Source organism: Oryctolagus cuniculus, chromosome 19, assembly GCF_964237555.1.
Source record: "Oryctolagus cuniculus chromosome 19, mOryCun1.1, whole genome shotgun sequence".
Lineage (NCBI taxonomy): Eukaryota > Metazoa > Chordata > Mammalia > Lagomorpha > Leporidae > Oryctolagus > Oryctolagus cuniculus.
In genome coordinates, this window is record NC_091450.1 from 54,781,749 (window position 1) to 54,798,066 (window position 16,318).

Sequence of the window (16,318 nt, forward strand, 5' to 3'; positions counted from 1 at the left end):
TGGAACACTTTCCAGGACAGACCATATATTAGACAAATCTAGTATCAATAAAGTTTAAAAACTGAAATCATACCATGACTGTTCTCTAACAAGACAGGAAAAAACTGGAAATCAACAAAAATGAAAGAAAATATCCAAATATATGGAAATTGAACAACATACTCCTAAATGTCCCATGGGTCACTGAAGAAATTCAAAAGCAAATCCAAAGGACAAGAGCAGAAGTAAATCAAATTGAAACTTTTTAAAAGTATAAAATAAACAAGAAAATAAAAAATTGTTTTAAAAATTAAATAAGAAAACTTTAAAATTGACAAAGCAAAAGGGAGAAAAAATACAATGGATGCCACAGGAATACAAATGTTGGCAAGGAAGTGAACTGTCCAAGTATATTGTAAAAAATTAGAAATCTTGAAGAAATGCATAAACTGGATTCACACTCCCTATCAAGAATAAATCAAGCTGGCGCCGCGGCTCACTAGGCTAATCCTCTGCCTTGCGGCGCCGGCACACTGGGTTCTAGTCCCATTTGGGGTGCTGGATTCTGTCCCGGTTGTCCCTCTTCCAGGTCAGCTCTCTGCTGTGGCCAGGGAGTGCAGTGGAGGATGGCCCAAATGCTTGGGCCCTGCACCCCAGTGGAGACCAGGAGTACCTGGCTCCTGCCATCAGATCAGCACGGCCACTGGAGGGTGAACCAACGGCAAAGGAAGACCTTTCTCTCTGTCTCTCTCTCTCTCACTCTCCACTCTGCCTACTAAAAAAAATAAATAAATCAAATACACAGTATACCTAAACAGACCAACAACAAGTAATGATTTTCAAGCAGTAATTAAAATCCTCTCATCAAATAAAAGTCTAGGACTTGATGGCTTTACAAATGAATTACACAAAACATTTAATGAGGAGCCAATTCCATCAAACACAGAATCTTCTGTACAGCAAAGAAAACCTAATAGAGTGCAGAGACAACCAATAGAGAGGGAAAAAAACATTTGCAAGCTACTAACCCAACAAAGGATTAAAATTCAGATTATATCAGGAACTCAACAAACTCAACAGCAAGCATCCAATCCAGTTAAAAAATGGGCAAGGAACCATAAAAGACAGGTCTCAAAAGAAAAAAAATGCAAAATGACATATATATGATCCTATTAGTAGTCATCAGAGAAATGCAATCTGAGAGAACTGGATAGAGTTCTTGGCTTCCAACTTTGGCCTAGCCCTTCCATAATGTTTGCAGGCTCTGGGGGTGAGGCCAACAGATGAAAACATCTTTCTCTATCTCACACTGCCATTCTAATAAATTAGAATTTAAAGGCATCAATACATTGTATTTGGCATGGCAACTAAAGACATCATTTTGGTGCCAGCATCCAGTTACAGAGTATCTAGGATCAATACCTGGGCGTGAATTCAAATCCAGGTTCCTGCTTATGCATACCCTGGGAAACAACAGAGGATGGCTCAGATATTTGGGCCCTTGCCACTCAAGTGGAGTGATCCAGCCAATGGGAAATTTGTTTTCTTGTCATTCAAAGAAACATAATGAACAATGCTTAAGTAAGTGAATAAATAATTCCACTGGGGCCAAGGTAGCTTGTTTGGGACTGTGCTGGGGCAGCTTTGACATTCGGGGTGCTGGCTGCACATACTCAGGGAGGAATGCCTCTCAGCCTCAGTAGCTCTCTTTTATTCTTAATTGTACACCGTCCATTGAAATAAAGAGGCTCCTGCTGCAGTGTGGTGTTTGACATGCTCTGGACGCCCACTGCAGTAGAAAAAGGGACAGTTTATGTTCACCCTCTGTGCAAACATGGAGCCATCTGTACTTTCCAGACAAATTTGACAGGATCTTGAAGCAGTTCGGTGACAGCTGCCAGCTGCCAAGTCTGTTGCCAAGTGATTTGTAGACTACTTCCTGTCAGGAACACAGCAAGGTTGCCCTTCTCAATGTGCCCCTGTCCAGGCTTTGAGCAGGCTCTGTGTCTCCATCCTCAGCAAGGTGTGTACCTCTGTGTGGACTTCCCCGGTGTCTGAGATACGGCACTTCACCATCTGAGACAGGTGCAGAGGAGCAGCTACTTTCTTAACCATGTCCTGGTGGTGCCTGGCAGCAAGTGAGGGGCAGCCAGCAGTCATCTGGTGCATCCAGTCTCACCATCCCACAACACACAAGACTCTGCATCACCCAGGTGGAGATACAAATGTCTGAAATGATCCCATGAGACCATGTTACTTTTATGCTGCTGCCAGCAACACTCAGCACACAACCTTGAGTATAGGCCTTCCCTTAAGAAGCCTCACGGTCTCACTGGGAGTCTGTTGGGGGACACAGAAAGCAGTGATAAACCAATGGGTGAACCCACGCACTCCATTAGCAATGGCAGTCCACAAGTCTACCAGGGACTACTCTAATTCCCATACAGCAAACAACAGAGAAATTTTCCACAGGTAAACTTTAAGCCTTTTTGACATGCTCTTACATTTATAACATGAAATATACCTCAACACGTCTACTAACAATAACTGAATTCAACAACATTGTAGAATACATGATATTGTGCATGGAAAAATATACACACGCCACCAAAAAATGGTTCAAGATGAAAAACCAATTCAGTAAAGTTACAGGTTATGAAATTGATATACAAAAACAGTAGCTTTTTTATATTCTAATAACCAATTTGCCAAAAATGAAATCTAAAAATGAATCCCATACACAATAGGGACAAAAATAAAACATTTAGGAATAAATGTAACCAATTAAGTGAAAGATATCTACAATGAAAATTCTAAAATGTTAAGAAATAAATCATCAAGGACGCCCAAAATGGAAAAATGTAACTTGCTCATGGATTGGAAGAATTAGTATAATTAAAATACCTGTAAAGCAACCTACAAATTGCATGAAATTACTATCAAACACCAATGACATTTTTTACAGAATGAGAAGATAATCCTAAATTCCATAAGAAATCACAAAATATCAAGAATAGCCAAAATGATCCTGAGTAAAATAAAAAAAAAATCAACTTGGAGGCATCAGAATACCTGACTTCAAAGCTTACTACAAAGCTATAGCAATCAAAGCAGCATGATAGTGGAAATTAATTAATTAATTAATCCAAACAGGTAAAGCCAATTGATTTTTCATGAAACTGCTCAGACTATACACTGAAAAAAAGTATAATCTATTCAATCAGTGGTGCTGCCAAAATTGGATTCACATATGCAGAACTGAGTATTACAGAACTATAAAAAATGAAATCCTGTTATTATCATCAATATCATTGCAACTGGAGGATTTCATGCTCAGTGAAATGACCCTGACACCGAAAGACAAATATTAGATGTTCTCCTTTATACATGGGAGCTAAAATTTTCTTTTAAAAAAATCAGACAACAACAAAAGAAAAACAGAAAAGAAATTAATGCCTGGGTGTATCAGTATTGCTGCAAATATACTTTTGTCAAACTTTCTTTTATATCATTGTCAAATTGTTAAGAATTATATGCTACTATAATTTTAATAATTCATGATCATTTTAAAATTTACTGTGTTATGACTGTAGTAGACATTTTTATAGAAACCTGTGATTTACTAAATATAAATCTCGTGTGTACAACTTTTGGATTATAGCAGTTCTTCCCCCCATACCTGCCCTCAAACCCACAAACCATCCCAACTCCTATTCCTTCTTCCAACCCATTCTTCATTAAGATTCAGTTTTAATTATCTTTATATACAGAATATCAACTCTCTACTAAGTAAAGATTTCAACAGACTGCACCCACACAGACACACAAAGTTTACAGTACTGTTTGAAGACTAGTTTTACCGTTAATTCTCATAGTACAACACATTAAGCACAGAGGTCCTACATGGGGAGCAAGTGCACAGTGATACCTGTTGTTGATTTAACAACTGACACTCTTATATTTGACGTCAGTGATCACCCTAGGCTCTGGGTCATGAGCTGCCAAGCTATGGAAGCCTCTGGAGTCCACAAATTCCAACATTATTTAGACAAGGCCATAATCAAAGTGGAAGTTCTCTCCTCCTTTCAGAGAAAAGGTACTGACCTCTTTGATGGCCCTTTCTTTCCCCCTGGGATCTCATTCTCAGAGATCTTTCATGTGAGAGATTTTTTGCCATAGTTTCTTGGCTTTTCATGCCTAAAATGCTCTCATTGGCTTTTTAGCCAGATCCGAATGCCTTAAGGGCTGGTTCCGAGGCCAGAGTGCTGTTTAGGGTATTTGTCATTCTATGAGTCTGCTGTGTGGCCTGCTTCCCATGTTGGATCATTCTCTCCTTTTTAATTCTGTCTATTGTTTTTAGCAGACACTTGGTCTTATTTATGTGATCCCTTTGACACTTAATGCCATCTAACTAAAGTGATCAGTTTAAGTTCATAACTGATCATAAAGATAGGACTTTTTTTTGTTTGATTATTCTTATTGCCCTTGCCTATATTCTTCCTTACTAGCTGAACTCTTTATTGAGTGGACTATAAAGCTCTTATGAGGTAAATTAAAAAATACACTATTTCAAAAATAATAAAAGATTTAAAAAGAATGACAAACCCTCAATTTTTAAATTTTTCGTTTGTTAAAAATAGTGTACAAATTGAAATGTCTCTGTAGTGATTCTCAAAAACCAATAAAATCTCAAATATGAAAAAAGCTTATCTTGTATTCATTGTATTCCTCTGATGCAAAACAACTGCATTCAATTGCAATACAATTGCTATTCAATTTCACATACACATGAGAACATACTACCATTTTTCTTAATTAAAGGAAACAATCTAAAATAAATATCCGTCACCAACTTAAAACACAGCATAGTAGCCTTTAACTGAACATGACAAGAAAGAACAGTTCAGGTTATGTTTTTGCTTGTATTAATTAACCATTTTCAAATACCATAATATTAGTTGTGACATTAATCATTTAAAACCCCTTAACTTTATACACCAAGTAACATGTTGGTATTTTTACTTAAATGCTATCAACAAGAGTCGTACATATTTATGGGCTAGTGTGACATTTCAAAACTCATATAAAATTTGTACTTAGCAAGTCTACATTTATCTTTTGCATTATTTTATGGACAGAGCCTTGAGCTCCTTTATTTCATTTTCTTTTGTTTTTTTTTTTTTTTTTACATTTTTTAAACTTTTATTTAATGAATATAAATTTCCAAAGTACGATTTATGGATTACAATGGCTTCCCCCCCATACCGTCCCTCCCACCCACAACCCTCCCCTTTCCCACTCCCTCTCCCCTTCCATTCACATCAAGATTCATTTTCAGTTATCTTAATATACAGAAGATCAGCTTAGTATACATTAAGTAAGGATTTCAACAGTTTGCTCCCACACAGAAACATAAAGTGAAAAATAATAGATGATTTTTTTTAAATGATGATGAAATCAGATCAGACCTATTGTCATGTTTAATCCCAGTGAGAGTCAAGTTGGGAATTGATAATTTCTTTTTTTTTTTTTACAGAGGATCAGTTTAGTATGCATTAAGTAAAGATTTCAACAGTTTGCACACCCATAGAAACACAAAGTGAAATATACTCTTTGAGTACTCGTTATAGCATTAAATCTCAATGCACAGCACATTAAGGACAGAGATCCTACATGAGGAGTAAGTGCACAGTGACTCCTGTTGTTGACTTTACCAATTGACACTCCTGTCTATGGCATCAGTAATCTCCCTATGCTCCAGTCATGAGTTTCCAAGGCCATGGAAGCCCTCTGAGTTCTCTGACTCTTATCTCGTTTAGACAAGGTCATAGTCAAAGTGTAGGTTCTCTCCTCCCTTCAGAGAAAGGTACCTCCTTCTTTGATGACCTGTTCTTTCCACTGGGATCTCACTCACAGAGATCTTTTGCCAGAGTGTATTGGCTTTCCATGCTTGAAATACTCTCATGGGCTTTTCAGCCAGATCCGAATGCCTTTAGGGCTGATTCTGAGGCCAGAGCGCTATTTAGGACATCTGCCATTCTATGAGTCTGCTGAGTATCTCACTTCCCATGTTGGATCACTCTCCCCTTTATTTATTCTATCGGTTAGTGTTAGCAGGTACTAGACTTGTTTATGTGCTCCCTTTGACTCTTAGTCCTTTCATTATGATCAATTGTGAACTGAAATTGATCACTTGGAATAGTGAGATGGCCTTGGTACATGCCACCTTAATGGGATTGAATTGGAATCCCCTGGTATGTTTCTAACTCTACCATTTGGGGCAAGTCAGCTTGAGCATGTCCCAAATTATACATCTCTTCCCTCTCTTATTCCCACTCTTATGTTTAACAGGGATCACATTTCAGTTAATTTTCAACACTTAAGAATAACTGTGTACTAATTACAGAATTAAACCAGTCATATTAAGTAGAACAGACAAAAAAACTACTAAGAGGGATAATGTATTAAGTTGTTCATTAACAGTCAGGGCTATGCTGATCAAGTCACCGTTTCCCATAGTGTCCATTTCACTTCAACAGGTTTGCTTTTTGGTGTTCAGTCAGTTGTCACCGATCAGGGAGAACATATGGTATTTGTCCCTTTGGGACTGGCTGATTTCACTCAGCATGATGTGTTCCAGATTCCTCCATTTTGTTGCAAATGACTGGATTTCGTTGTTTCTTACTGTGGTATAGTACTCTAAAGAGTACATATGCCATAATTTCTTTATCCAGTCTACTGTTGATGGGCATTTAGGTTGGTTCCAGGTCTTGGCTATTGTGAATTGAGCTGCAATAAACATTAGGGTGCAGACCGCTTTTTTGTTTGCCAATTTAAATTCCTTTGGGTAAATTCCAAGGAGTGGGATGGCTGGGTCAAACGGTACGGTTATCTTCAGGTTTCTGAGGTCTCTCCAGACTGACTTCCATAGTGGCTTGACCAGTTTGCATTCCCAGCAACAGTGGGTTAGTGTCCCTTTTTCCCCACATCATCGCCAGCATCTGTTGTTGGTAGTTACGGAATTGTAGCGTCTCTGGAGAGTACTCACATGAATTCTGTGAGTTCTCTCCCCCACCGTCTCTTTTTTCACAGTCTCAGTTCAGTAGCACCACAAATTTACTCTGTCCTAATCTCCTGTTAATTCGCCCCGCCCAGAGTCAGGCTTTTCTGCTAGGCTCAGGGCCGGTGCAGACCTGAGGTCGCTCTGCTTATGACGTATGTCCAAGATGGCGCCTGCTCTTTGTCTTGCTCGCCCTTGAGAGGTGAGCGGAGAGAAAGAAACTCGTGTCCGTACCAGTCACCTTTTTTTTTCTCTCTCTCTCTCTTCCAGTTAGCCTGGTGAACGTCCCCCCCACCGGGGGTCGTTCCCTCTAGTCTCCTCTCTCCGCTTGCCTGCCAGTGTCTCGGGCTATTGAGGTTCGGCTCACCTCGCGTTCCAGCGCTGGTGTGTTGAGTCTGCCGCTGGTGTCCCGAACTGTGGGCTCCCACGCTCTCCACGCAGGTCCGCTGTGAATCACGTGTTCCGGAAGAGTTTCTTCTGCTGTTTCCTCCTACTCTTCCTTCAACCTGCAGTATCTCCATTTTTATTAAACTATCTCTCCCCGGACTATCAGTGTGCTCCCTTCCTATTCCGCCATCTTGCCTCCTCTCCCCCTTTATTTCATTTTCTAATAACAGATATAACAGATCATTGTAAGCTACACACATCCCACTGTGTGATTCTAGGAAATTACTCAGTAATCTACTGCTCCTGGGATAATCATCCGTATCCATTTTTTTTTTTGACAGGCAGAGTGGAGAGTGAGAGAAACAGAGAGAAAGGTCTTCCTTTGCCATTGGTTCACCCTCCAACGGCCGCCATGGCTGGCATGCTGTGGCCGGTGCACCGCGCTGATCCGATGGCAGGAGCCAGGTACTTATCCTGGTCTCCCATGGGGTGCAGGGCCCAAGCACTTGGGCCATCCTCCACTGCACTCCCGGGCCACAGCAGAGAGCTGGCCTGGAAGAGGGGCAACCGGGACAGAATCTGGCACCCCGACTGGGACTAGAACCCTGTGTGCCGGCGCCGCAAGGCAGAGGATTAGCCTAGTGAGCCGCGGCGCCAGCCCATATCCATTTTTACACCTAGTTTTAATATTGCAGTTGGTTTCAAAAGCAAAACACAGAGAATCAAAAAGGGGGAGGGAGGAAGAGAGAGAGAGAGAGCAAGAGAGAGAGAAAGACAGCACCCATCTAGTAGTTCAGTACCCACATGCCCACAATACTCAGGGCTGATCTGACCCAGGCTGAAGCTGGGAGATGGTCTCCAATGTGATAGCAAGAATCCAACTACTTAAGCCATCACTGGCTGCCACTGGTATCCTGAGCATTGTCTTTCCCACTATGCCGAATGTCTACCCTTCAAAAAACTTTCTGACATACCCTCATATAGCCCTGGCTTCCAGAAGAGGAGGACAGTCCCCTGTCTTGACTCCATCACTACATGGTTTCCTACTCCCAAATCACCACACATGCCAAGCTCCTGCTCAACTCCAGCCACAGCATCTGGTTTAATGGATCCAACTGAAGATACTGGGAACCCTGGCCCACCAGGGTTACCAAACATGCAGTCACTGGACATAAAGGCCCACATCTGAGGCAGAAGCAACCTGGATAACCACATGTCCAAAACTGAAACTGCATCATTGTTACACCACATATTAAAATCAACTCAAAATGAATAAAAGTCCACACAGAAGATCTGAACACTTACAACTTATAAAATAGAAAATTCCTTGACATTAGCCTCAAGAGTGGTTGCTTATGCATTAACAACTAAAGCACAGAGAGCAAAAGCAAATATAAGGAAATGAAACTACAACAAAAAGCAGTAAAGCAAAGATCAATGAAATGAAAAGGCAAACCAAAGAATAGGAGAAATTATTAGCAAACCAGATGTGTGATCAAGGGAGTAATACAAGAATACCACTAAGAAACAAAGAATACAATTAAAAAACGACAAAGGGCTGAATCAATATTTTCCAACAAAGACATACAATGTACCCAGTGCGTATGTGAAAAAGTTATGAACATTGCTATCATCAGCAAAATGAAAATCAGGATGACAATGGTTATTATCTCACATCTGTTAAATGGCTACTATTAAAAAGTTAAAAGATAACAAACATTGGGCAAAATGTAGATAAAACAGAACACACAGTATTGGAGGGAATGTAAATTGTACCATTCACTATGAAAAGCAATATGGAAGTCCCTCAAATGAAATTAAAAAAGGAATAACCTTTATTGGCCATGAATCCAAAAGAAAATCACCATCTCAAAGAATTGTCTGCACCCCCCCCCTCCATTCACTTCAGCATCATTCACAATTCCACGATATGGAAATAACCCAAATGTTTGCTGATGGATGCATAAGGAAAAATGGGATACACACACAGTGGCATCCTCACCAAACCTTAAAAAGAAAGGAAACACTACTACTTGTCACAAGATGGATCCAAAAGTATGGAACTATAGGACATAACAGTGAGTGAAACAAGACACAGAAATAAGAAATACTACATGAGCACACTTACATGTGGAATATACAAAAGTCAAACTAACACAGTCAGAGAGCAGGATGGTGTTTGTGATGCACTGGGAGCATGAAAATGAAGAGATGTTAGTCAAACGATACAAATATATGGTTATGGTGCTGGAGCTGGGGTGTAAAAGCTTGGGCCTCCACCTGGACTGCCAGCATCCCATATGGGAACCAGACCGAGTCCCAGCTGCTCCACTTCCCATTCACCTCCCTGCTAATGTGCCTGGGAAAGCACTAGAAGATGACCCCACGACTTGGGCCCCTGTGCCAAAGTGGGAGACCTGAGGCCCAGGCCTGCCACTGAGGACATTTGAGGAGTGAAACAATGCATGAGATGAGATATCCCTCATCCTCTCTCTCACTTTCTCTGTCTCTGTCTTACTCTCCTTCTCTCTTTCTTGCCTTTCTATTTTGTTATTTGACAGGTAGAGTTATAGATAGTGAGAAAGAGAGACAGAGAGAAAGGTCTTCCTTCCATTGGTTCACTCCCCAAATGGCCCCTACAGCTGGCGACACACCGATCCAAAGCCAGGAGCCAGGTGCTTCCTCCTGGTCTCCCATGCAGGTGTAGGGGCCCAAGCACTTGGGCCATCCTCCACTGCCCTCCTGGGCCACAGCAGAGAGCTGGAACCAAAGAGGATCAACCGGGACTAGAACCCTGCACTTATATGGGATGCCGGCATCCCGGGCAGAGGATTAACCAAGTGAGCCATGGTGCCAGCCCCTGCCTTTCAAATAAATCATAAAAAAAATCAAATTTACAATTATGAGGTAAGGTTCTGAAAATCTAATATATACCCCGGGTAACCAGTTTACCCTATATTCTGTACTTGTAATTTCCTAGGTCAGTATTCTTAAAAAACACTATAAAATGATAGGAGTATAAGTGAGAGGGCAGGTGCAGTAGGAAGAATTATTATGCTGCTAAAGATGTATTTATGGAATGCATAAAATATGTGTACCTTAAATAAAAGCTTTCTGGGAAAATACATAAATAAAATAAGTTTAAAAAACACTATAAGAGTGATAAATTTGTTAAGTAGCTTCATTGTACTAATCCTTTCTTAGTATACTGTAAGTAGCAGGAGATTCCAAAGGTTTGTGTGAAAATGCAATATAAAGATCAGACTCATATAGAAACACATATTGCATGCCTTGAATATATACAATTTTTGTTTCTTAGTTGTACTGTAATAAGGCTGGAAAAAAACATGCAAAAAAGGTTCCTATACTTAAAATGCAAATAAAAATTAAGGAACTTAGGTTAATATTGTGGGGTTTTGGTAGGCTTCATGGGACAGAAATGATTTTTAAAACATTCATGATTGGGGCTGGCACTGTGGCATAGCAGGCAAAGCCACCAAATGCAGTGCTGGCATCCCATATGGGCACCGGTTCAAGTCTCAGCTGCTCCACTTATGATCCAGCTCTCTGCTATGGCTTGAGAAAGCAGTAAAGGTCTTCCCAAGTCATTGGGCCCCTGCACCTGTGTGGGAGACCTGGAAGAAGCTCCTGGATCCTGGCTTCGGATCACCGTAGTTCTGGTCATTGTGGCCAACTGGGGAGTGACCCAGCAGATGAAAGACCTCTTTCTCTCTCTGCCTCTCCTTCTCTCTCTGTGTAACTTGACTTTCAAATAAATAAATCTTAAGAAAAACATTCACGAACTTGACTAAACTAAATTTCCAGCAGTTTATATCTTTAAAATAAAGATTTGGGAATTCTGTCAAGAGAATATTCAAGACAACATCCAAGTAACACATTACACTGTCATCTCACCTCCTTCAAACTGAAAATTCAGAAATAGAAAATGAAGGGAAGTATATCTGAAGGAGACCAGGAAAGTGAAAAGAGAAATGAGAATTATAAATTCCTACATGCTATTCTCCTACTGATGGGTGTACATCCCTATGTGCATATAACATAGTCACATATTACAGGCAGGTTGAGAATTCGCCCAATTACGCTATGGAACTGAAAATGCAGGGCCTGCTTCATCAGTATGTGACCAGTGACACTGCAACTGGACCCAACTCAAGAGAGTACACTCCCTGCTGTCCAAATTCCTACTGGATTTCACTTGAATGTGTGCTTCGTAAATGAAGTCTGATAGGAAGATGGGGCAAGTGCTGGGGCTTGGAGCCAGCGGGCACAAGCACAGTGTGATCTCTCACTGACTCGCTGGGACAGGTCTTGGTCACAGTCCTCAGGTTCACTGCCCTAAAAAGCCTTGCATTTCCCATCATTGGTGACCACTATGGCCCTTGGTTCAAAGCAATAGTTGGTTATGGGCACATTATGTTTAGAGAGCACACATTTGGGGAGGCACCATGGTGGATTCTCACCTAAACTCAATCTAAATTCCTAGGCTTTCCATATTTAAATGCATGACAATTTTTAAACAACAAAATCTGCATTTTCAGTTCCTACTAGGAGCTACATATTGTGTAGTTAGTTCTGTCAAGGTTAGAATTACACTTTCTTACAATTTTCACAATGACATTCTTTCAGTTTATTTTATAATCACAAGAGAGGAAGGAGGAAGGAGGGCAGGATGCTGGGGGGAGGGGGGAAAGGTTAGAAGTATCACTACACTCCTCAATCTGTGTATATGAAACACATGATATCTGTTCACCTTTACATAAATAAAAATTATTTTAAAAAGGAATTTAGCTGTGAAAACTGCAAGATGATATATACAAACCAAATGGAGATACCATGTGTTTAAGTTGAAGAATAAACCAAAACATGACAATACTAAAATATTAAACCAGGATGCTCACAGCAGTATGGTAGGGCCTTCCCTGTGGAATGAGCTGCAGCACAGGTCTACAGCATCTTAGTCACCAGGGGTGGAGCCTCTGCCAGGGTTAGAGGTGCTCCCTCTGGACTTGCTTCACTGGATCAATAGGTGGCGATGTCTTCATTAATCAGGTTGCTTCAGAACCCATTTTCATAAATGGCAGGGCCCCAGTAGATAGATATCATGAAGTGTTTCTCTGGAAAACTGTGGGTCCCAAAACATTTATCATGGTATCCCTATGTACCTCAAAAATTTAGGGGTCTGCCAAGATTTACTCAAATTCTACCTGCACAGAGCAGAGGGCTATACCCATGAACATTAGTCTACCACAAGAATATTTCTTGGGGACAGCACTGTGGCATAGCAGGAAAAGCTTCTGCCTGCAGTGCTGGCATCTCATAACAGCGCTGCTTTGAGTCCCCACTGCTCCACTTCTGATCCAGCTCTGTGATGTGGCCTAGGAAAGTGGAAGATGGCCCAAGTGCTTGGGCCCCTGCACCCATGTGAGAGACCCAGAAGAAGCTCTGGGCTCCTGGCTACATATCAGCTCAGCTCTGGCCATTGTGGCCCTATGGGGAGTGAACCAGCAGATAGAAGACCTCTCTCTTTCTCTCTCTCTGCCCCTGCCTCTCTGTATCTCTGCCTTTCAAATAGTTAAATAAATCTTAAAAAAATCTTTCTTTCCCCATTTGACACTCACATGTCATCTTCCAAAGTAATCAGGTGGGAAAATCAAGCAAGGTATTCATTAGTATAGGAGGGGTTACCAATCACATAGAGCTCAGTGTTTGTTGAAGCAGCAATTTTAAATTTAACATCATATGTAAGAAAATGTTTACAAAGTTTAAATGTCTTTGAAAGCAGCACTCTGGAAACTACACATATACCAGTTCACTGAAGGATTTCCTGGACTCCATGCCTGTTCTCTCACCACAGCACTTCAGTAGAAAACTTTACAATATTTGCAATATGGAATTGCAAGTCACAGTTTTAGTTTTCCCATTCATAATTACTGAGGCCTATATAACTCACAAACAAAATTTTATAAAGGTGAAACAAAGACATTGTTTGTAGCAAACTCTCCATCTAGTTTTCCCCCATAGATCTGACTTTAGTTAAACAGAGGGAAAGTATCTCACGATGTTTTGCATAAACCACTCTAATTTTGGAATCTCCCCAGAAAGTTTCTATATTTTAACTTCTTATTAGTAGTACACTAGAAATTGCTAGCCTAGGATTTTTGTGGGAGATGCTCAAGTTTTATGGTGGTCACAGGAGCAGAGGTGTGGAAAATGTGACAGAATTCAGACATAAAAGCAAAAAGCAAAATAATCACATATGCATGTGGCTTTGAGAAGGGTGTAGGGACCAGCCAGCCTTTGAGATGCCTGGTGATTGTTATCAGAGAACATCTGTGGATTGGGAGCATGAGAAAACAACAGAACAGATTTTTCTTGGCTTGTTGTGTGTGAGGGAAAAGAATTATGGAATCACCGAACCAAGCTCTAAAATAGCCAAAATGAGAAAACCATGGGCAATATAAACAGGTCTAGCTAATGAGGCGAGAAAAATCCAAGACCTTCCTGAAACACGGTATAGAGATAAGGCTGTCTAGGATGGGAAAACCAGTGAGAACAAACACCTGGACTTAATATGGGTTCATTTCAACTTCTGGATTTGAACAATCAGCACTAACAGGAACAGCAAGAGTGGATGAGGAGGAAACTGGAACATCCTTGAGGACGTGTACCAAAGGGCTGTTTCTGAGTAGTCACTGGTCAGCATCTCATAAGATGAGGATCAAGGAACGATCCTTGGGTGTCAACACTAGGAACTGCTAACCAGAAGGAAGGGAGACTCGATTCACCACATACTGTAAGAACCAAACCATAAAACACAATACCTACGGATTTTGAAATTTTGTGTTGTTTGAAACACAGGGACAAATAGAGATTTCAATTCATCAACTGATGTTTTAGAACCAATTATATGGCAACCATTGTGGATACTGTGCAGAAACAATGCCCCTGCCCTCTCAGACCTAAATATGGTCTAAAAATATCATAATCCAAATGATTTCAATATTTCAAAATCTAATTTAGAAGTAAAAAGAACCTGTATTGAGTTATTCAGAACATTATAGTTTTATAACTGAAACAAATATACTTAGGAAGTAATGCTTCCCTCTCAAAATTTCGGTGCCATCCTCGGATCTAGGTGCCTCTGATGATAAACAGAGTCCCCATATGCTTAGTTAATGCAATAATATGACTGGACTATGTACATTTTACATGATATGTTTCCTCTTATAACTGCATTCATTACAATATAAGAATATATTCCTCAGGAACTTTTTCATAAAATTAGGGAAACACTGGATATCACAGAGACAGGATTAGAATTCAGTGGGGGAAGGACACCTATTAAGCCATCATTTTGGGTTTACCAATCAATGCTATCACTGCTGTGTTGGAGAACCCTCAATGCAAACTGAGATAAACAATCTTAGCAAATTAGGAAAACCAGGAAGCAAAGCCTGTGAGCAGGAACCTCCTTGCTGGATGACCAGATCCATTTTCTCAGCTCCTATCCACTAAGTAAAACTATAAATCCAGAAAACGAAACAAGAGACCTGGAAATTAACACAGTCGCTGGGCATCTAAATCACCCACCCAAAAGAAGGTGACTCACCTGCTGCTGGTTCACCCACCCTGGCATCAGAATTCAGCCAGGTAGGCTCACACCTCCTGGAACTGTATGTGATACCCCGAGTACATATACATTTTACAATATACAATTTACAATCTATTTAGCACATATGATATTAAATTTATAATATATAAATATATGAATGATACGCACAAGCATTTCAAGAAGACTCACCAGGCAAGGATGGACAAACCTGAGGGTCCTGTTGAATCCACTGCCACTCCTTTGACACCAGCATCCCGGCCCTCCCTGCAGGTATTGCTCTTGGCTGCTCACCTCCTTGTTCTTAGGGCCATGGCTTAGCACATGTTCCAATGAAGAACTCCACAACGCTGGACACCAAGAAGAGAAAAGGGAAACAGCAGCACTGAGTACCCTTTTTATAAACTCAGTATTCAATGGCATATATCAAGTCTGATTGGATTACCTCCAGGCTCCCACCAATCAGAAAACAAAGACCAAGCCTGTGTAGGCTTGCACAGGGGGTGTGGCTCCAGGCTTCTCCTGAGCTCCTGCTGTCTGTCCCAAGTAGGCAGGGAGGCCAGGCTCCAGTGCAGTGGGGCCACAAGTCGATTGTTTGTTTCACTTTTGTCATGGAATTTATTCCAACATTCGATCTAAAATTTGACAGTACATACTCATCTGCTTTTTCTCCTTAGAGTGTTTAAATAAAGTGAAATTGCTTTTATACAACTGATGTATTGGAAGTGGTGGCTGTTTTTCATCTACTGGATTACAGAAAGAAAACAAGTATGGGATGTTGGCATTACAGGTGGTGGCTTAACCCACTGCACCACAACACTAGCCCCTAACCACAGAATTTTAGATGCCCAATGAGTCAGAAAATAGATTGTCTCATATGTGGAAGGAATGAAAATGTATAGTTTCAGTAAGTCTGAATTATTTTTATTGCAGCAAACACATAGATATTTCAACTAGGTGATGAGGTGTCAGATATCACACAAATGATTCATTTAGTGTCATCGTTACCATGGCTGTGTCTTTTCCTCTAACAACTTGTTTAGATGCTTGCTTTAAATGTGTGGCCAGCCTTGGAAAGCTGGAAATCTTGATGCCAAGCAGCTGTGAGATGAAATTTAAAACAGAGCTATGCCAGCTAGAACCACAGCCTAGACCTAATTCTAGTGTTTACCTCTTGGAGATAGTTGGAAATCAGAAACTATAGAAGTAAGAAAACACCATCTCCACCTCCAGACTCCACATTAAGCACCATGTGCACTGAC

The 16,318-nt window shown here is 40.6% G+C and overlaps 1 protein-coding gene and 1 long non-coding RNA gene across 8 annotated transcripts in view; one reads left to right on the forward strand and one right to left on the reverse strand.

The window, feature by feature from the left end:
* Nucleotides 1-16,318, forward strand: part of LOC103346531 (uncharacterized) — a 328,438-nt gene that overhangs the window by 30,449 nt on the left and 281,671 nt on the right. The gene's annotated exons all lie outside the window — the stretch shown is intronic.
* LOC138843157 (uncharacterized) overlaps nucleotides 5,261-16,318 on the reverse strand; it is a 103,582-nt gene continuing 92,524 nt past the window's right edge. For 4 of the 6 annotated variants that reach the window (XR_011384397.1, XM_070063819.1, XM_070063817.1 and 1 more), the window contains one exon: nucleotides 5,263-15,406. The gene's annotated coding sequence lies outside the window, so the exon portion shown is untranslated. Of the gene's footprint in view, nucleotides 15,407-16,318 lie in introns of all 6 variants that reach the window. The other 2 variants (XM_070063821.1, XM_070063818.1) reach the window with 2 other exon arrangements.